At 33.3% G+C, this 24,112-nt stretch overlaps 1 protein-coding gene, 1 long non-coding RNA gene and 1 other non-coding gene across 6 annotated transcripts in view; all 3 read right to left on the bottom strand.

Annotated features, from left to right (window-relative positions):
• Window positions 1-24,112, bottom strand: part of LOC143191328 (uncharacterized) — a 144,538-nt gene that overhangs the window by 50,585 nt on the left and 69,841 nt on the right. The window lies entirely within an intron of this gene.
• On the bottom strand, window positions 14,159-14,265 carry LOC143189368 (U6 spliceosomal RNA). Its single transcript, XR_013003827.1, has one exon. It is a non-coding gene; the product is annotated as a U6 spliceosomal RNA (small nuclear RNA).
• Window positions 19,528-23,529, bottom strand: LOC143191419 (uncharacterized). The gene is made up of 3 exons (XR_013004500.1): window positions 23,392-23,529; window positions 19,735-19,807; window positions 19,528-19,663 (listed from the first exon to the last, which is right to left on the bottom strand). It is a non-coding gene; the product is annotated as an uncharacterized LOC143191419 (long non-coding RNA).

Here is a 24,112-nt window from a genome sequence, read left to right on the forward strand (position 1 = left end):
TTAATGAAAGTATTCACGCTCACACTATTAGTGATGCTTGTTTTGAACCTGACAAAATAAATTAGTTATTAATTTTAATTTACTTTAATGAATATTTCAATTGCAAGATGTTTACAGCATTACATTTCATAAAAGAAACAATAATGACTTATTTATTTTTATCTCCCTGATAAGTTCAGCAGCTCAAAACATTGTTTATTTTTAAAAACAAACAGAAAATATTTCAGTTGCTTTTTATAGCATTTATTATGTTTGTTTTAATTTCTCATTAAGTGTTATTTATTTTACTTAAATAGTCGGCGTAGTGACGCAACGGTCACTTTATTGGTTGAATTGGTTGTTCATGTTTCATAGTAGCTAAGAACCTGAACCTTTCTGACTTGTCAAATATTAACATCTCACGGGGTTAATCGATGGTTGAAATTCATAGTTATAAACTAATGTTAAGCAATAGGGGTGCTGGCCATCGAAAAAAATTTCGATATTTCGAAATACCTATATATTTTTTGCAACAAGTATAAAAAATATCGATATTTTACAAAAAATTTATCAATATTTTTAAGAAAAAATAAAAATAGTGAAATATTAGCCTAAAAAAATTTTTTTTTCTAAATATTTTAAAGAGCAGTGATATTTTTCATTGACATTTAAAATTATATTTAATTTATTTCGAAAAAATATCGAAGCATATCGGCTAAAAAATTTTCGATATATCGATATTTTTTCTGTATCCCTACAATAAGTAATTTTCTTTATAAACTTTTTAGTATTTGATGACCTACATAATAAAATATTACTTAAGAATATTAAAAAACTTCAGCACTTTATCTGTTCGAAAAATGTTGAATAACATTTTTAACACATTATTATCGCTATATATTAAAGGACTTATGGACCGAGTTTTTTAAGTCCCAAGTAAAATACAGATGGTGTAAATTTGTGTGACTGTAGGACCTCATTTTTTGGAAACCTAATACATGACTTAATGAAAATGGAAACGTATATAATACAAAAAAAAGTTAGAATGTGTAAAATAATTTCGTAAATATGGGCATTGAGTAATATTGCACGATTGCTCATTCAAAAACAAACAATACCACAGGAACAAATAAATCAAGTCATTAGAATCTTATAAATGATAAATGAAATCAACACTAAGAGATTCACAATAAACATTAATATCGCCTCCACACCTATGAAAGTACCTTATATTAACACCAAGTCCTGGAATTCCTGGACTGACTGAACAAACGATACTCAAATAACTCATAATAACTCAAGAAGATCAAATCGCTTGTACAATTAAGTAGAGTTAATAGGGAGAACAAACATTTTAAATTATGAAAAAACAATGGGTTCTATTATTCTAGATTTAGTTAAATCACGAGTTAAAATATTTTAATAATTAAAAAATTATTTCCGAGTTAACATTAACTAAAACCAATGGGCGAAACCGTTATCTCAGTTGTTTGACCACAATAAGTTACTGACTAACTAGAATAACTAGTTACTAATACCAAAATATTATCTTACATTTGGACAAAAGGGGTCTCTATATTGACCCTGGTCTTGGATTATAAATAAATTGTGTTTATAAAAGATTAAAATACGGTTTTCCTACTGTTGCGTCAGTCACGGGTTCGAACCCTGCCGTGGCATGGTTGTAAATTTATGTTTATGACTATTTCTAATTAAAAACATCGGAGAAAAAATATGTCGAAATTATGTTTGCAATAACTAGGAAGAATATCGATATTTTTAAGAAAAAAATCAAAATATTCGTATATCGACCCAAAAATATCGATATTTTCTAAATATTTTAAAAAGTAGCGATATTTTTAATAAATCTAAGTATTAAAATGTGCCAAGCCTTTAAAATTAAATAAGGTTTATTAAAAGTTTTTTTATAATGTTTAAGAAATATATAAGAAATAAAAAAAAGAAGAATTTAAGAATAATATATATATATATATATATATATATATATATATATATATATATATATATATATATATATATATATATATATATATATATATATATATATATATATATGTATATATACTAATAAAAATACTATTGATATTCTTTCGGCACCCCTAAGGCAAATGTATAAATGGCCACAAGAAACAATCATCCCAGTTACGTTAGTAACCAGGCTAGGTATGACCGGATGTCTTCTGGGATGGTCTCTAAAATTTGTCACTGGCCAGTCAGTAAGTTGGCTGAACTCAGATCAAAACTAGTTGGTAACAAAGAACATCTAAAATACATAAAACACTTTTTTTAAATTTGATAAATCTAGAAAGTAGTTTAAAGATATTAATGCCTTTTATCTTATTAATACTCACTTAACTACAATGTATTTGCAGTAGTGTTCATTTCGTAAAAATATAATACGGAATCATATTTACTTTTATCTCTTTGATAAGACATAGAACCCAAAAAATGGATTACTTTTATAACGAATAGCAAATATTTCGGTTACTTTTGAACACTTACTGCAGGTTTAGTTAGTTATCATCTGTATAAGTCTCATTATTAAATAAATATTGAAATATACTATCCTTTTAAAATCTGATTAGGATATATATATGCAATTACATATCATATTTGAGTGCTTATTAGTGGATATAATAAAATAATACCTACAGTAAATATTTTATCCGTTTTCTTACTGATCGTACTCCCAGACAAGTTTTTGTAGAGTCCTTATCATTTATCCTAACCTCTCATCATTTATTCAATGTTTTACAAAGCTTTTGGGACGACATCTGTAAATATTTCAAAATAATTGTTATTTTACATTAAAAAAACCACAAATCACAATATTTATTAACAACAATTCAACTATTTGATATACAAATAAGCCTGTTACATGCAATATGCTGCTTGTTGGTACCTTAGTATTTCAAATATTCTTCACCAAACCTTGCCACAGTTGGTTATAGAGCGCAATCCTTCTGATCTTCATCCATGTCATTTTCTGAGGAAAAGGTCGATTTCTCTACTGACGCGAGGGTTTCGTTCACGTGTCCAAGGCACATTAGAACTTCATAAGAGCTCATTTCTGAAGACGCGACGCTCGGAAACACTTTTCTTATTTCTCTTTCGCTTTCTCTTATTCAGTTTATTTTACTGTGTTTTATGCCGCCCAACCTGAATTTCATCAAATGAGTTTGTTCAGAGAATATTCTAGTTTTCTCTTTTTGATTTCCATTTATCATGCTCTATTTATTATTTTCTATTTATTATTCTCCATATATTATCCTCTTTTTATTTTTTATCTATCCATTTACCGTTATCTTTTTTATTCTCCTATATTTTATTATTTCTTGGAATATTGGTATTTTTCCCATAATTCTTAAATTACTGTGTTAATTTGTTAACTGTTAATTTGTCTTGATAACAGCTTAAATCTAGGTATATAACTAGGAGGATCTATCGGCCCTATCTCAGCCTCTGATGAAATAATTTTTATACATGCCACTGCTGTATCTTTTATTATATGCACTTCACTATACAACACTCCACAAGATCAGATGGTTTGATTCTTTTGAGTATGTGCCCTGTTCTGGTGGTATCCAAAAGCTGCAATACTTCAATATTCTCATGAGAATGGAGTCTTTCCGCATGCAATTATCTTGATTTCTTGACTGACTGTAGTTATCTGAAGGTCTCGATGTAGGTAATCAGTCCTATAATATTTGGGTAGGCCCACAAACCTCTCAGGAGTTTGTTCTGAAAAATTTGTGATTTATTTACGTTACTGTTTGCAAAACATCCCCATAATTGAACTCCGTATGTCCATATAGGTTTCAGTATTTGCTTATATAATAGCTAGATAATTGTGATTTTCTTCCAATTAGCCAGTACATTTTCCTATATTTCAATTCCAGTTCTTTTCTTTTCTTCTTTATATGTTCCTTCCAGCGAAGTTTTGCATCAAGATTCATCCGAGATATTTAGCGTTGTTGCTATATGGAATGATAGTATTATTTAATATTATTGGAGTTTGTACGGTCTGTTTGTAGGGGAACTGTACATGGACAGATTTACTTTCATTAATGTTTATTTTCCAAGCTTGTCTCCAATTATTTATATTGTCACTTGCCTGTTGTAATTTTCGTGAGGTTTCTTCACTATTGTTTCCGACAGATATAATCGCAGTATCATCAGCAAATGTAGCCATCGTAATATTCTCCATTTGTGGTATATCACAAGTGTAGAGTAAGCTTCATCTTGTTTGACTCTAAGCATTCTGGTTGTAATGTACCATTTTAATTGTTCTATAGTTTATGAACAAGACCTTCATGCAAAACCTTATCGAAGGCTTGTGCTACACCTAAGAATATAGCTGAGCATACTTTTTTATTTTCAATAACAGACTTTTTCAATAACATCTGTTATTATTTGGACCTGGTCAATTGTTGAATGCTTGTTAATAAACTCAAACTGGTATTAAAGTTGGTATTAGGTTTTTTCTATCTAGGAACCGTTCTATTCTTTTCAACAGGAGTTTTTTAAAAAGACATTACTGGCAGCAGTGATATAGGTCTATAGGCTTTATTTGGTTTGGAGTACTAACATGAAGTTGATATTGATTCATCACCCGCTTCGTATGAGGATGGTCTCTTTTCGGTGAATCCTCCAAGACTATGTTTTAAATTTTTTGAAATATTACGGTGACCGTGTCCATACTAATATTCAGTGCAGCTGCAACACGCTAAAAATATTTTCAATAAAAATCGCAGCAAATTAATATTTAACAGTAAAAATGTTTACTTCTCTAAGGAATTTTATGGCAAGAGGGGGCCTCCATTATATAGTTCGTGTTTGAAGTAACTGATTAGAGACGTTCAATCTGTTCTGTGGATTAGGAATTTTCAATTAGAGCAATAATATGCAGCGATTTGAAATTTCTCAAAACAATCAAAACATTAAAATAACGTTTGCCGGTTTATAACTTCTTGCCGGTGTTCTTGTTTTGAAGAATTTTGTATATGTCCGACAATCGGATGACTTTGACAGGCTGATTCGTTTAAATGTTCGAACATCAGACAATATTGTGTCTCTTTTTAACTAGAATAAATGCAGGCAATACATTAAACATATTGATGACGTATGTTCACAACAACTTTGGATAGACTATACATAGTTTTCAGGGAAAAGCTATTTAGGGTTTAATAACTCATGATAATAACCAAACGGTTCAATTTTAGCACAATCGATCATCGGACGTTTCTAAGTAAATGAACAGACGGAACTAAATAAAGAAAAGTATTTTTGAAATTCCCAAAACGAAATCCCGACAATAGAAAAACAAATGTTCATTAGCTATCGACTTCCCGATGGTTTTCCCTCGCGAAACCAAATGATTTATCCGATCGGTTTAATAAAGCTCGTCGTCGTCGTCACTGGTTCGTGAAAAACGCGATGTGTCAGTATTGCGAGAAGCAGACAGACATCCGTAATATATAGTAGTGAAACGAACGGCGGTCGTATTTTTAACTCGATCCCTGCGCGACTTAAATTCGAGCTTGAAACGGGCGAAAAACGGCAATTATGTAAAATAACTTTATTAAATATGCAATGCAACTTATCGTGTGCGTCAAGGTCTCAGACACCCACTGCAGAGTAGCGTGGAAACCACGAACGGCAGTCAGGGTAGCACTAAGAAACGTTCATGCAATAAGAGTTGATATAACTACTTTTTTTCATATTAAATAAGTACTATCATACATTCATGACTCACAGTTTAAAAATAGTAGGCTATAATAATGCAATTTAAACAACTTTTTAATGATTATTTTTGTAATTTCAATACTTATTACCTGTATTTCTGACAACAGATGAACTTCTTGTAGAGTAGGCATCTTTGAGAGTATCTCTAATAACTCTATAATAATGGATTTTTTAAATTAATTACATCTTACATTAGATATGCTTAGTACAATCTTAATTTATAAATTAATGTATTACTATTGTTCTGTTGTACTTGCATTAATACACATGCAAGACGAGCATGGGATTAATACATCAGTATGTATTTCCCAAATTAAAATAAGACTAATCTACTTAAGCTGAAGTTAATAATATATATAAACACAAAACAGGTTAGTGTAGTTTGGTTCCCTTCAATCTTATGATTTCCTGCGTGTTTTCAAGTAGCTGTATTGCTTCCAAGTTGCTGTGTCTTAGCAACCTTATTTCATGTTTTAAGGCTTTAAGTCACTTCGTGTTCGTGTCCAAATTGGCTTTATTATTGACTGATAAACCAATCTCCTTAATTTTGGGCCAAGTTGGGAGTATTTTCCGACTAATCAATACAGTTGGTTGACTTTCGAGTCTAATTTGATCTGTTTTTTGTCTAACATGATGTTTTTGGCTGATTCTGCTTGACGAGCCGGGTATTTGTAAAGTGATATAATTGATTACGTTCTATCTCTAGTCCATAGATAGACACCGAAACATCTTTTGCCAGGATAACTGTGTCGTCGGCAAATATTCCAAGTACTGTTTCTTTTGTTCTTGGGATATAATCAGTACATAGCAGATATAAGAGTGGTCCCAAGACACTACCCTTTGGAACTCCAGCCGAAATAGATTTGAGTATTGAGAAAAGTCTTTCGAAAATATATGATTCCAGCAATAGACAGTAATTCCATGGTAACAATTTGCTCATTTTATATATTAATCCCAAATTCTATACCCGGTCAAAAGCTTGTGAGACGTCCAGGAATATTGCAGGGCAGTATTTCTTTTCTTCGAATGCCTTTTCAGCAACCGCTGTTGCTCTGTGCACTTGATCGATTATAGAGTGATGATTTCGAAATCCAAAATGGAAATCTGGCATTTCTATAAAGGGTATAACAGGATTTAACAGCAATTTCTCAAATAATTTTGATATCGCAGGTAGCAGCGAAATAGCAGGCCTAAGATCCAACGTATACCGCCGGTTTTCAGGTTTTTCAAGCATAATTATTGGAGCAACCTTAAGACATTCCGGAACATGCTTCAGTCTCAAATAGGCATTGAATATATATGTCAACGTGATTATTGTTTTTCGTGGCAGCTCTTTTAATAACTCAGGTGAAATATCATCAATTCCAGGAGCCTTTTTTAAGATTGAGGTTATTTTCAATTTCTATGGCAACTTCCATTGGAGAAATCAGATTTACAGCTACATCGGGCTGATAAAGAGTTCCGCGAATAATTCAGCTTTTTTATCGTTACGTCGAATCCACTCATTTTGATCGTTTCTAATAGGCGGTACTCTAATAATTCGTGTTTTAAATCTCCGAGTTGCTCTTCATAGCGAGTAATCTTTGCCTGTTTCCGGGCTTAATTCACTCTTATAATATATATAACTTGTAAACTAATAGTTGGCATGAATTTTTGGATAAAAATTTGACATCTGTCATTTGAAATACCATCCATACCATTAAAAAGATAAAGTTAAAAAAAATCGTGTTTTATATATTGAATAACATTACCAATAATACTGGGAACTGAGACCCAAAAATTGCTATAGACTTCGATTAATATTTGTTTTTGAAAATACTAAAAAACAAGGTGACACTTGCATAGCTCCAAGAATTTGTGGCTTTTCTGATGCAATGTTGCCGCTAGGAAAAAAAGGCGATTAACAATAGATCAGTTTTATTAATTTATATAAACATTACTGATGAATGACATATCGATATGTTGGAATAAAATTAGGATAATGGAAACATAAAAATACAGTAACATATAAAGTTAATAAAGAGGACTTAAAACAAAAAAAGACGATTTGCATAAATTAAACTTTTGTATCATCGAGTTTCGCATCGAAAATGATATCAAACAGTAGAGTACAGTTACCTGCATTTCTAATTTTCTAATTTCAGTCTCGGAATGTCCGTATCGATGTCAAGGAATATAAAAATGAACTTGTTCATTGGCAATTTAACCTGGTAATAGAGCGACGAAATCCGAATGTATTATTGTTGCCATTCGTGCAGCATCTAATCATTTTATATCATTGGCCGTGCATTTATTGCTAGAAAATCATTCGTTTTATCTTCATTTCATACTAATAATTGTAACTGGTGTAGAAATACCGTACAGAATCGGTTTAACGTTGAGTAATACCGTTACCTGACATATACAATGTCTTATTGAAAAGTAACCCAATTGGTATTGCGTTATTGTTACAGTTATTGTTAACATTAAAATAGCCAACCAGGCAACAGATAAATATATCACATTTTTAAAACTTACTTTTATATAGAAATCTGTTTTATACGCGTTTTAAATTGTGTTGTTTTATGATATAAAGATCGCGAACTATTCTGAAGAATATTTTATAAATAATAAATATTTTATAATAATTTAAGGAAAATTTGTGCACGTTAATCAATATCTTGTATCTCTTTAGAAGTACGTGCTTTTGAGGAATATTCGCCATAAGTTTGTAAAAACATTGTTTAAGTTAAATTTGAATTAAATAGTAGAAGTAAAATTTCGCGCTTATTATGGTTTTTGTTGGTAGTTCGACATTATCGGAGAACATATAATAAAAACTAAAGCCTAACAACATATCTTTCACATAAATGTACTGTAATAGCTTCTGATGAGGTATAGCACTAGTTACGGTATCTATTTCATCCTATCGATATCCATAAAAATGAATTTGCCATCCTGGTAATAAGATCTTTTGTTATGTGGCGTTCGCCACGACTCTTTAGGCCACCACGAATTCATCAACAAGAAGTACAAAGGTTGGCAACGCCGGTAGATTGGTACCATGCAGTTCCAGGCTATAAAAGACCATCACGACGACGTCTCGCTCTCTTTTCTTTTCTTCATCCCCTTGTAATAGTACCACTTCCACAACGCTACCGTACTTCCTCTACCTAACCTAATATCCTTTCAATTCTCCCGTCGACCACATGTATCATTTAACATTGAAATAAACAGTATCTCTTCAACCAGTGTTTTCAGTTCTCGTGCAAATTCCTTCCAAAAATAGTAGTGAGTGTTCTGACAAATAATTGCAGCGGCAGCCACACATTTCGACCGACTGACCGACCCGACGAACATTCCTACAATTGGTGACCCCGACGTGATCAAAGTGGCCAACAGGTAAATCAACTCAACATAAGCCACTTGGTGCTTGACACGTGCATGGAAGGATAACACAAGGAACGGAACCCATCAACATCACATGGTCAACGACATCCCACGAGACTAGCCTGATGGACGAAAACAACAGAAGCCCATCAAGTATACCATCAACACATGAACACCCTCGCATCACGGAACGGGATACGTAACACACTCATAGGTACCCTCAAACAAAGGTAAACGCCCCGAGACGAACGACGTCCTGCTACAACTCCGATGGCAGCTGATCCCGTAAAATTCCTCGCTCAGGTTGGGATCCCCATCTCATCAGCAGTCCCCGGGCGTTTGTTTGCGTGACTGCGGGTGCACTCCGGAACCTGCACCACATAGAGGTACGTTCCACGGCAGTTCCACTAGGAGGGGAGTTATGTGGCGACCGCCACGACCCCTTAGGCCACCACGTATTCATCAACAAATACAAAGGTTGGCAACGCCGGTGGATTGGTACCATGCAGTTCCAGGCTATAAAAGACCATCACGACGACGTCTTGCTCTCTTTTCTTTTCTCCATCTCCTTGTAATAGTACCACTACCACAGCGCTACAGTACTTCCTCTACCTAACCTAATATCTTTTCAATTCTCCCGTCGACCACATGTATCATTTAACATTGAAATAAACAGTATTTCTTCAATCAGTATTATCAGTTCTCGTGCAAATTCCTTCCAAAAATAGTAGTGAGTGTTCTGACAAATAATTGCAGCGGCAGCCACACATTTCGACCGACTGACCGACCCGACGAACATTCTTACAATTATAATCATCGGTCACAAAATGCGCATGGTATAATAAATTACCAGATGTATCAAAAAGTCGTTACCGACATTTCTAACAAATTTCGCTAGGCTGAAGTATGCAATGTTTTGATTTAACACATACGTTATTTTATTCTATCGGAATTAAGCTTCAAAGCTATATATGTCATGTTTTGCGAGAGTAACATCGTCATAGATTCCTTGAAAATGTCGCTTTGTGCTTGAAAAAGCCACTGAAAGTCATCACTTGCTGGTAGAATCTTGAGCATGCAAAAGATGGGAAGATCACATATCAATTGAATGACAGGAAAATAGCAAAAAGTCTGTAAAATGCTACTTCAAGGCATGAATAGTGACGGGTGATGAAAAGTGAATTTAGTTTGAAAACCCTAAGCGCAAAAAATCATGGTTATCGCCTGGCGAAGCCGACCGATTGACCCCAAGGCCAAATCGTTTTGGCGGCAAGACAATACTCTGTGTTTGGTTGGACTACAGTGGCGTGGTGTATTAAGAAATGTTGAAACCTGGTGAAACAGTTAATTGTGATTGCTACCGACAACAAATGGTTAATTTGAACCATGAATTCATCAAAAAACATCCAGAATAGACACGAAAATGCATTAAAGTGATTTTAGGCACGATAATGCGTATCACAAAGCAAAATTCGTCAAGGAAGCGTTGAAAGCACTTATTATCAAATAGACATATTATCTCATCCGCCGTACTCTCCAGACCTTGTCTCGACTCTCAACTTTTCGCATCAATGGGACACGCGGTTGTAGAGCAACAGTTCGCCAATTTCAACAATTAGAAAATGGCTCGATGGCTCCATGATGGTAATGACTTTCCGGTACATTTGGTATACAAGTTCTTTCACAGGAAGGTCCATGCAGGAAACAATGGACGTCCAAATGCAGTGGTAACATCAGAAAACATGAAAACAATACACAAAATCGTTTTGAATGATCGAAAAGTGAAGTTGCGTGAGTTAGTTTACATCGTAAAGTTATCAAAAGAACCTGTTGGTTTTATATTGCTATGAGAAAACTCTGTTCAAAGTGGTTGACGCGTTTGCTCACTGTAGACCGTGTTGATGATTCTGAGCAGTGTTTGGCCATGTTAAGACAAAACAAACCAGAATTATTGCATCGATGTGTGACAATGGATGAAACATGGATCACTTCACTCCGGATTCAAAACGGTTGTCATCTGAGTAGACAGCAACTAGTGACAGACCTATTTTGAGACAAAAGACAAATCGTTCTATAAAAGTGGCATTGAAATGTTAGAGCGGCGCTGGAATGATTTATGAATAAAGCCAATTTTGAATAAAAAAAACGTTTTCTTCATTACACCCGGGACTTTTACAGTACATTAACATTTACAGCGTATTGGTGATGTGGAAAGACCAAATGCAAAGGAAACACACCAATACAATCGATGCTGTCACTCCGATACTGAAATATACCGTGTTATTTCGTTTTTATTAATGTTCCCAGTACCTCAATTAAAAGCTTGTAATTATTTTAATTTCAGTTATTTAATAAAAAAAAATTAGTAAATATGAGATACATAATATGTACATATTAGTATACGTTTGATTTTATTTTGAGTTGGTAATGGTAAAGGTATATCCGTTTTGAACAATAAATCCTCGAATTTCAAAATAATGGAGGCAACATTTTAAACACCATAAAATAAGCTGTTCATAATGTTTTCATAATAAAAAAACAATTAACTACGTTAAGTTCAGTCAAACATATCAAAAGTTCGAAATTTTTTACGCCACTACGAATATAACTATAAATGACTTTAATAATCAATTTATAAAGTGCGCGTTTTAACATAATCATGATCAATTTCAGTCAAACAATTCAATTCGCAACAAATTAATAACTCCAAATCAAAGTGACGCGCTGCGCGAACGGAAATCTATACAGGTATTAAATTCGAATAACACAACTAAATTAAGTGTTTGTCTAAAATGTTTACATCCATTGACATGCCCGCTGTAGTGTGAACATGTTTAAAATTTTACGATTAATGACGTCCTAACTGTTTTTGTCAACAACTCAGTGCTGCAATATACGAAATTCGCGTCGAGATAACTAATATAATCTCGACTGTTTCTACTACTGAATAAACACGACGGTAAATAAGTTAAAAGTCCGCCATTCATCGCACAGTATCTTTCGCGGATAGTTTACAATATCGAGCATTAAAACTTGTTGCATTATGAAGGTGAAATTTAGATAATGTACAACACATGTTTTTTTTTGAGATGATGACTATTAGATACTTTAATGGTTACTAAGTAAAAAGCTTGACATCAACGATAAATAACACGCAAATATTATTTCTCTTGAAATAATTAATCATTATTATAAAAACTTGTTGGTTTGTACATGCTTTTTATCACAAAATCTTATATGGCGCCTCTGGATTACCGGAAATTTCTAATACTTGTTGACAGTAATATAAACAGACAATTTCTAAAATATTCATCAATTACGACAAACTAAAATTACAAATTTCCTTTCTTCTACCTAAAAAATATTTATAGCTGTTGAGATATATTAATTTGCTATTAATTAATTATTATTTTTTTAATAAAATGTTTATTATTTAAACCACTTTAACTGTTCACTACTACTGAGTCACATTAACATTGATGAGCGTCTTGCTATAGTTGCGGGGCGGATAAGATCAATGTTTAATTACAATAGGAATTTTAATTCACTAATTAAATTTTTTTTTAACTTTATGATCTAGTTCATTACATTTGAACGGCTCAGACTGATTTTACAGCCAATTGGCCCAAAAGGTTACCGAAATATTCTGAGCGTAGTCTTTTGCCTGATTAAAAGTAGTCTATAAACATGTATTCTTGTGTATAACAAGATTAAGTTTCTAACAAAGTGATACAGCGTGATAACTTGCTAGAATCCATATATCATTCCACGAGTAGAATCTATAAAACTCTGCACAACTCTAAGGTTAGTGTACACCACAACGGACTTGTCAATCAGCCAAATGTGAGTTATAACTGGGTAGACAAAAACGTTTACTAGAATCGATTTGATTCTTGGACCTACAAAATATTTTACACATGGTATCACTTATTAAATTGATTGCATGTATATCATGTATGTAACAATAATCATAAGGAATACTTATAGTCCATTGGACCAATATTTGAACCACTAAGGGTGGTAAGAAACAAACAGGATTTGGCAGACAAAAATCTAGGGAACATAACGCTTCTAAAGTTCCTCAAAAACCAGCTAATTTTCCCAAAAGTTTTAGAGAAAATAATCAAAATCTCAAATCAAAAAAGGCACCGGATACGATGAATTATCGGTATTCCAACTCAAAAAGTCCCACAGGTACAATTTGCTGAAATAACCAATATAATTAATTCAATTATGCGGCTCCAATATTCTCCCGAAATCTGGAACCTCGCATACGTCGTGGTGATGCGGACTTCTTTGCCTTCAGACTATAGGCCCATCAGCTTAGTTCGATTACCGAAAGAGCAAATCTGATTGCGGTAAATTGGTTCACTGAGCGGAAGAACAGAATTCCACAATATGGCCAGATGAGGACGTGTTTTTTTTTAAATTAAGGTCATAATTTATTTATTTATTTATTTATTTATTTAATCACAAGCCCGTCAGCCTCAGGGGCTATCTATCTATTTGGGACGTACAACTTAAGATATAGTTTAAATTAACAATTTTAATATAAGATATGATAAAATTATAATTAACAATTCTAAACCAATAAAAGAAAAAAGAAAATAAACAGTTCCAGAGATCATAGCCGGTCAATTAGGCGAGACATAGTCAGAAAATTAATAATAATGTCTATGTACTTAAGCTGCAACAGAAGACCAAGGGATCTCGGCATTCCAAGGCTCAAACGCAGATGCTCACGTGGGCGGCAGTCCAAGAGGATGTGGCGGATGCTCTGAGGGGACTAGCAGAGGGCGCAATTGACGCGATCTTGATCCAACAACAAGTGCTCATGAGTGAGCCTACTGTGTCCAATGCGAAGGCGACAGAGAAGACTCTGCTTAACTCTGCTAGTGATGGAATCGCAGGGGGACTGGTGAAAAAGTTGTTTAACCTCCAATAGCTTGTTGTCTTTGACTAGCAGATCCCATCCCAATTGGTCGAGATGGTTATATAAAGATTTTAGTCTGGGTTGCCCATCCCTTCTACAAAAGAGTTTATTAAAAATTTGGAACGCTTCACGATTCTGCGTGTAATCCTTGCGCAGGGGCCATGCTAATCTTCTTTGTATCGTTCCAATTTTAGTATATGTACCGCCAAAGCGAGTACAGGTCATAATTTAGAATAAAATCATAATACACCCTATTTTACTGAATTATATGTAAAAGTTTTAATGTAAAATGAGACAAAAACTGAACATGTACATTCACCAATAACTTTCGATTAGTTCGATAAACGTACTATAAAATTAAGATAAAATAAACAAAATATGTATTCTGGTAAAAAAAGCAAAATATAAATAATCGTGGCTAAATATTTGTTCTTTATCGCTATATTCCTCTAAAATAACCAATATCTCAGCATCAGTAAAGTGTATCTCATTTTTTATTGATAATTTAGGTTTTTTTATTCCTCACTAGCATCCATTTTGGCCCATTAGCGAAAACAAAAATTAAAGACTAATTATAATAACAATGGCATTACAAGCGAAACGGATCCGTGCCTTGACCACTCAAATTCATCAGACTACTCTTTTGACCACAGAACTTCAACATACAATGGGTAGAAATCATAAACCTTGTGCGGTCTTTTTAGATCTAACAAAAACCTTTGACAATGTTTGACATCAGAGTCTTATCTATAAAGCCATCAATGCAAGTATACCCGAAGGCATGAGCATTTTGTTGCAGCTTTTCTTAGAGAAATGGTTGTTTCATGTAAACAATGGGAAAACCCTTTGGTGTCATGAGTTAGTCTAGAGGCGGTGTCAAGGTTTCCACTAGTCCCGGTATTATTCAATTTATTTACGTCAGACATTCCTATCAAAAAGGATGTGAAACCAGACCAAACCAAACATTCATGCAATCATTAGACTACTCGTTTATTAATAAATAAAATAAATAAATGAAAAAAAAATAAAGGAATAAAAAACCATTAGAGCATGTATACCCGAAGACTAAAACCGGTAAACATTGGAAAAACCAATGGTCATAAAGTACTCAAAGCCGGTGTCTATAAAACGCTCTTTAGCACCAGCATTATTTAATTGATTTATGCCGGACATTCCCATGAATCCAAGTGGTTAAAATTTTGGAGATTGCAAACCAACCCCGGCAAACCCAAATTGTCATCTTCCATCGTCATAGAGATGTTCGCGCCGACCAATTGAGAGGGGAAAAGTCTCAATTCCATTGAAACAAAAAACTACTTATTTCGGTCTCAATTCAATTTCGAATACAGATTCGCATGGCCCACCCCGATTATTAAGACAATTAATAAAGGATATGGTGTCACCTTTGTCCTTTACCCTCCCACCCGCAGAGAGCAGAGAATCCTAGAGCCTCAAAATCAAAGAACTGTACGGGCTAATTAGAAGATCTCCCAAATTGAACTAAAATCAAAGAGAATGGACTACTAGTAAGTTTAGTAATCCAAACAAAGTTCTTGGATTAATTATCAATTTTTATCGCTACGTGATCAACAAAGAATTGCACAATGATCGAATCTCGAAATCAAATAGATTTACGAAGTTTCCAAGGTCAAAGTTCAAACACGAAATAGAATTACTAAATTATAGAAACGTTGAAGCAATAGAGTTACTGAGCAACAGGCAGGAAATCAGAAGTTTGAAATGAACAAAACCGCACCAACTTATAGTGTTAATTTAGCTCTTAACTCTTAAGTAGCCCAAGTTTATTTTAATTTAGGAAATATATATTGATATATTTATCCCACACTCGTCTTGGTTGTACACTGATGCAATAGTAATAGATTAATTTGTAAATTAAAATTGTACTAAGCATATCTAATGTAAAACGTAATTAAAAAACTGATTATTTTAAAATCGTAAAAAAAATATTAAGAGGAACTTCAAATATTTCCTTTCTCACAATATTTTTTAACGCAAAAATAGCTTCATGATATAAGATACAATAAAACATAGGTGCAAAATCATAGCACAATTATGATTTAATTGTCTATTTAATATCAAAGTTCGAAATCAATAACACCTTTTATTCATACAACTAGTTTTCCTATCAAACCTGAGTGGTTGGGAAAGTTAATTTAATTTTAATTATTCAAAACTTAGTTACTAAAAGTCAATACCATTGTTTCATAATTTTGCTTATTATTGATTGTTAAGTTACATCTGTGCAAAAATAAACATCACTCATGCTTTCTCCGAAACGCGTCATGTGATACAATTTTGAATATGAGTATTTATCCCGTACAAAAACCAAGATAAATTCAAAGATAACCAGCTGTCGCTGGATTTATCAAAAAATTACGTCGATTCACCAAAAGTCAATAAAAACATTAATTTCCGTATTCGCCTCATTTAACACCGCTTGATATATGATTATTCTCTACATAATATTACAAATAGTCACATAGGCATATTGTATATTGAATAAATCAAATTAAGACATGCCTGTACGTTTTCCAAACAGAATTGCCCACCATTTTTCCCTAGCCCTACTCAATTAAATAATAAATAAACCCTTTTTGTACGATGGAATCATTTAATCAATCCAATTTACAGCCGTATGCATACGAATTAATGGATCGTTAAATAAAAAAATTAACGTTTGAACCAATTTATACAAACAATTTATAGATTGAAATGCGATTTGAACGAACAAAGTTAATTATATCCGATGATTCGTATGAATATGTGTGTTGGAATAATTTAAATGATTAATTTTGAGGTAGATGATCACCTAATACGGATACTTTGACATACTATACCTTAAACATTCATTTTATTGATCAAAAAACGGTTGTCTTAATACGTAAGCTATACACAAATTAGCCTTCGACAGCGATGATGCATCGTATAACCTGGGGTTGCTTATATACTGCTGGAAAATTTTGGTGAAAAAAAATTACAATGAAAACCCCCGCGACAAAACTTTAGCAAATTACATTCATACAAACATTACAAAGGGTCATCTGTTGCCACTCGAATGCCGCGACAAAACTATAGCACAATTAGGAAAAACTGATGTAAATGTATGTAATGGGTAATGGTAAAGTCAGTAATGGATACCTTCTCTATTCTTCATAACTTCAATCTGTTTCTTCGGCAGTGTTTGATATAATCTTGATTTAACATTTTCCACTTGCCTTGGATAGCAATTTTAAGTTGCTCAGCATTATTATTTTACTATTTGGGTACACGCCCGTACTAGCTTACCTTAATACTGTTCAAACCAGGCGAACGACCAGTGTAAAGTTTAAATATTATGGTCTGAAAAATAGTTTTGCACATTTGGCTAACTATTGTATCAATTTAAATTAACGTATACTATTAATTTCCCCAGAAATGAATTTTATTTCTGCTTTTCTTTCAAAATCTAAAGCAGTCCAACACAATTCTTCTTCTACTCAACTATCTGCGAACTAAAATCATTTGATCTATTCTTAAATCATGATACTTACAAATACGTACAATACTCATAAATATTATACATGTGTATTATACAAATATTATAACACATGGACTGAACAGTCCCGTACCTAACTTATAGACGGCGCTAGTTTTCTGCATTCACCGCTTTTTCAGTTAGTACTAACTTTCAAAACAAAACTTTAAATCAGTATAAAACAATCTACCAGGCAATAAGAAAAGGTCGAAAAACTGGAGCCATATTTTTAGATGTCTCTAATCTCCCTGAAGGATTAATACTTGGATGGTAGGTCCTTTCAAGTGTGGATCGGTGACATAGTCTGCTCTCGTAAACGGATTTCCGCAGGAGTCCCGCAAAGTGCTCCACAAACCCTAACTATATATGGTTGATTTCCCACTCCACAAACATTCTCACACAGCATTTTATGCAGATGATACCGCTTTTTTCACAACCGGTTATAGCCCCGACGATATTCGCAACCGACTTCAAGACCAGCTAAATCAGGCCATTGCGTGGTACAAATTCTGGCGACTGCAGATAAACTCGAGCAAAACTCAGGCTATTCTGTTCCACCGCAAGAAGGTGTTTCGCGTCTATCACCTCCAAATTGATAAAGTCCCCATCCCCAGAAACCAAAAAATTTCATACTTCGGTCTAGTCCGTCCAGTCTGACTCTACGGAGCACAGGTGTGGTACAGGTATGTTTCTGAGAGCTAACTTGAACTACTCCAAGTGTTCCAATCTATAAAAGTCCGCCCTTTACTCAATGCCCCATGGTTTACGAGTAACGTCAACACTCACCTACAATCAGGCATCCCGTTTCAGAATAATATCACGAACATGTTCAGTGTAAGGTTCTCCTTAGGCTCCTTAAAACACGACAACATCTTGATTAAATCCCTACCCATCCACAAACCTCGGTAGCAAACCGACTACGACAATCCCAATCGTAACCCAAGGTCTCTGTCACCCGCAAAACACTCACATCCTGAACCCGAAACGACATCAGCAAAAGACCATTTGGTTCTAGCTGATCATCATGGAATAAGAAAAAAAATTCATGATATTCTACTCATACGTTTTATGAATTAGTGTGCCAAGAGGGACACTACTTTTATTATTTTGAAAACAATTGGATTAAAAACAAATTCGTGATTTAATTTTACACTGCTTCTTGGTGGAAAAAAATACTATTTAAGCAAAGCAATGGCTTGAAAAGTGTTATAAGAACTATAGTAAAGGAGGTCGTGGTCGTAGGTACGTGGTCATAGAGATACGGATGATACAGAACGCAGTGGACGTCCAAATGAGGTGGTAACACCAGAAAACATAAAAAAAATCACAAATTCGAAAAAAATAATTTGGGTGAGTTATAATCGTAAAGATATTAAAAGAACGTATTGGTTATATATTGCATGAGCATTTCACTATGACAAACCTCTGTTCAAAGTGCTCACTGTTGACCAAGAACAAGAACGTGTTGATGATTCTGAATTCGGTGTTTCGCCATGAATGTACAGTAACTGGTGATAGGCCTATTTTGAGGCAAAAAATAAATCGTTCTACAAGTGTTATTGTGTGAGTCAATTTTGAACAAAAAAACGCGTTTTCTTTGCTACGCCCGAAAGTTTTCAGTCCTTGTGTTATATAAATATGATATAGTCCACAATAATCACATTTTTTTCTCAATGAAAATGCTTTACTTTACTTACTTTTTTATATAAGTTTATGATTTGTGCTCTATCGTTCTCATTGCATCAGCATTGTTAGTTTGAATATGAACTCTTGTGATCTTTTGAAGATTACACAGGAAATAGTTTCTGGGTATATTTCTGAACTAAAAAATGCTCGATCATAAAAAATAATAGACATTTGGTTAACGTTGTTAAATATGTTTTTATTGCATTTTAATTTATCCACAAATGAGCTAAGGTGTTTGGCTTTTCTTGACATAAAGTAGATCATGTATAGTTTATCGTCCCCTTAGCGAAGTGGTCCATCGAAGTACTGTATCAAAGTTTGGTTTTCTCCAAAAACTTTCAGAAAACTGATAGTAGTGTAGAGTGTACTTGGCTGCACATTCTTGTACAAAGTTTCTAAATAATTAGGATATATGTTTTTTTTAGAATCGTTGTAAAACACTTACAAAATGAGTGGTAAATCTCACCTAGTCTGCTGGTAAATCCGATATCGGTTGTATTAGTTGCCGAGACCAGGAACTTTACTTGTAATCACTTAACCTAATATATAAAATCAACTAATTATTAATTCAACACGCTTTCCGCTATAAAATATTTAACTTTTTCTAATTTAAAACATTACAAAAAAATAAAAAAAGACATATCATTCCTAGTAGCCCTATTTCCTTCAATTTCTACTTTATACAACCGATTTCTAGTCAGGAATGTTTTAATTTACCCATTGCTCCGAATTACGGGTTTTCTGCTCGCCTTTTTCCTCCATTAATTAATTCGTAATTATAAAATTGGTTCTATAATTAATGACGACATAAGAAACCGTTGATGGGAAACTCGAAACAAAAATAAACATATCGGGTTTTGGTGTTATTTAAAATTTTACAGGGGTTAACTGAAAGGATGTATTGATATAATAATTAGTTATGGTCAAAAGATTATGGCTAGTGCCTATAATTTAATAGAAAGTCGTGAAATATTCGTTGTTTCCGAACTCGCTATAAAGGTATTGTTCTTTAGTATAACAATAAGAAATATATAAATAAAAAAAATTTATACTGAAAAATCAATATAAAATTCTCCCCTCTATTTTCATATTAATATTGCGGTAATCTTTATTACTGAATAGCTTGAAGCTATATATCATCTAAGTTAAGCTTTTATTGGACGGAAACTCGGAGCCCAGATATATTAAATAATTTCTAATTGTGAGTAATGGCCATTTTGAGAGCTATGCGAGACTACCTTTGTTCGAGAATAAAATTATCATATTTTCTTCAATATTGTTGATGCTAGAAGAATTATGGTTATTACATTTTTATAGTAATTTTTATGAAAAGACCACAAATCATTGATATACATGTCATAATTAAAATTAATTATTCAGGAAACCCAACATGATTATAATAAGATGGATGTTTACGCCCAACCCTGTTTATAATATTAAAGGATGAAATAATAAAGATATATCGAACAGAAAAAACAAGACTACATATTTAGATACTATAAAAATACGTAAAACATAGAAATGTCAGTAGGATCCTTTATAGATGATGTAATAATAACAACTGATAGGCCAGAACACCTACAGCAAATCTTAAACAGACTGAATATAAGCAAAATAATTTTAAAAAAGTCGTGATGATGGGAGCGCTAGAAGTAATAAATAGCCGAATGAAGATAGAAATTGGAAGTAATGCGGGCAATGAGATGGAATTAAATTCTAGAATCAGAAAAACGACGAGCTTGTACTTCGCTGTATATAGAAAATTAATTTATGAAAAGGAAACATCAAACAAAACTAAAATGCAAGTGTATAAAGCAATTTGCAGACCAATTCCAACATTCGTGCCAGACGTGGGTATTATTAAAAAGAGATAAAGGTGCAAATATAGAAGAGATAAAATATTTCAGAAGAGCCAAGGCTGCAACAATGATAAACTGGATGAAAAATAAAGAAATAAGAAAGTGTAGAAGAGTACATATAAAGAAAACAACTCTACTTGGTGAAGATACTTACAGCGTATGGAGAATTAAGGCCGAAGCAAGAACAATAACCATAGACAAATAATGGTAACAAACTAAATAAGCTTTTACTCTATGATGTGCAACTTCTTCTGTTCAGAGATTCGCCAGGATAAAAGGCGTAGCACTTAACTGTAAGGTTATTATTTGTTAAATTAGAATTCTAAAGATGTTAAAACTGAGATAAAGATTCTTTAGAAACTTTAACAATTTCATTAACTTTAAAAACATAGAGATTGGTATTGTATGTAATGGATGGAAAGTTGTTAGCACTGGAAAAAATGGCGGAAATTAATGAAAAAGTTTGCCATATTTTACAATGTATTTAGGACAAATTGAAGAACACATTAAATGGAAAAACATAAAAAAATATGTGCTGTTTACGAGGTGATTATGAAGTTACTGTGTATGTTATAAAAATGATGAGATGAAGTTATCAAAACCTGCTGGTCAGAAATGGTTTTTCGGAAATGGAAAAATTTTATATATTCTGATCAATCATTGAAAATGCTGAGGAAGTTCTTGAAAAAGTGGAACAAAATAATTATATTAGAAGTGCTAGTGAACTATTTACACAAATCTGGTAACACAAAAAAGATTAACGTTGACTTTCATTGCAACAACTCCTGCACATACATTGTTCTGATGGTCGATGGAAAATTGGAATTGGTTGGAAAGTTCTGATGTATCCAACGTATACTCCAAACATAGCACTCCTTGACTTACTGCTTCTTTCAAATGCTACAGAAAACCGGTTAGTTTAATTTTTCAATTATAAACAAATGATCTATTAAAAGAGACTGATTTCCCATAAGGTCGACTAAGCCAGGGCCTATAGCTATATATTATATATATTAAGGGAAAAATATACTAAATTACAGAATACTAAAGCATAATATTTTTATATCACCATATCTGTAAAAAAAAATCCAATTTATAATTAATTATTAGGATGACGTGATGAAACTGTACTAGGTAACTCCTTACTTCTTTACAACCTAATTTTGAAGGAATTTGTATAAAAATTGACAAGAAAGTATCAGTAAATGATAAGCTGAGAAAGTACTGCATAACCTAGAGCGACAACGACTGTCTCAATCTATTAGGATAGAACATTCACGTTTCTACTCATGATAAAATGACGAAACATCTTCTATAATAACGGTGAAATATGTTTTTTGTTTATTTTTATTTAAAATAATCTAGTTTTAAAGGATCTGCAACAGCATTAACCAACTTCATGATGTAGCCTCACCGCCAGGCGTTGACTGCACTGGAAATGTCCGAATTTTCACTGACTAAAATGAATTTGCGGGAATTTTACTTTTTATTCCAATTTCAAAGAAAAAGACAGCTGAAAGTCATCGAATGCTGTGTGTCGACGTCAATTTGTGAATACTGCTTTTGACGCTTGCGGAGCCCTGTCGACTACGTAATGCGTTTGGCCTGCCCACTGGGCGAAAAACGATCGAAATATGAGCAAAGACACAACAATGTTAATCTTCGGCATGATAACGTTCGACCACATGTTGCAAAACCGATGAAAACATAGTTGGAACCTTTCAAAATGGGAAGTTGCTACCCTATTCGCCGTATTCTTCGGACTATGCTCCTTCCGATTACTACTTGTTCCGTTATATGAGTCATGACTTGATTCAGGACCTTTCTAACTTCTTATGGAGATACAGAAAATGGATCAATTCGTGGATAACCTCAAGAGATACATCATTCGGACACGGGAAAAAGTAAAAAAAAGACTATCAAAAGACAATACTTCTTAACAATATTGCTTCGAATTAGTTATTCGTAGAATAGATCAATCCTGGCTCTACTCGAAAAATGGCGAAACATCTTCGATAATAATGGAGGACATTTGTTTTTAATGAACTGGTTTGTATTCTATACGACAAATATTTGAATTTTATTTGAAAAACTTTTTCTTAAACCCAATATTAGAAAGTTGGATTACTTTTTCAACGTTTCATCGATCAAAAATCAACTTACAGTTGTAGATAGTTAACTAGAAACTAATTATGATTCTATAAATGATCTCGGAGATTTCAGTACAAATAATTTTTTCTCGTACACCGTATGTTTTTATTTACCTTTAATGTACTGCACATCGTTAAAAACACTACGCCCAATTGCGTTACTAAAACAGGCTCGACATAGTCGACGTAATCAGCCGGTAGTAACTTATTTAAATATTCGCAATTCTAATAATTGTCTAACGTCTGGACTGGCAACGATCGACCGAATCGCCGCCACACGACACACCGAAAGATAAAAACACAAATGTTTTACCTTCTGCGTCTCTTTCTCTTTAACTCTGTCTCCCTCTCTCCCATGCTGGAATTATGGACACACACACACTAAAAAGATGTTTGGGATAAATTGTATATACACGACATTTATCTTGATATATCATTTGAATATTACTAGACTAAGGCCGTGAAATAATTTTTACGGATTTACAATAGATGGCGCACCTATTACTAACGAATTTTCGTTTAGTGATAGCGTTCTTCGCATTTCGCGGAAGGTGGTGCTTGGAGAAGAGCAAGATTTTATTTCTTACCTTATATAGACAGTTTTATTCTTTTTGCGCTTACGTCTAACACTCTCAAGTTCTCTCTCCAAACTTGTCGAAAAAGCGATATTGCACGCTCTCAATAGTTTCACTGACGCAATCAAGCTGCCCGCGTCCAGCCACCATACATCAGGTCCTTTGTAAAGGTCGTAGAGCTGGAGCACTCTTTCTAGATGTATTCAAAGCTCTCGACCAAGTGTGGTACAACGGTCTCATTTTCAAAGCCCAAAAATTAG

Source organism: Rhynchophorus ferrugineus, unplaced genomic scaffold (assembly GCF_030347505.1).
Source record: "Rhynchophorus ferrugineus isolate W39M unplaced genomic scaffold, kcgeb_rfMv2 rfM1, whole genome shotgun sequence".
NCBI classification, from domain to species: domain Eukaryota; kingdom Metazoa; phylum Arthropoda; class Insecta; order Coleoptera; family Curculionidae; genus Rhynchophorus; species Rhynchophorus ferrugineus.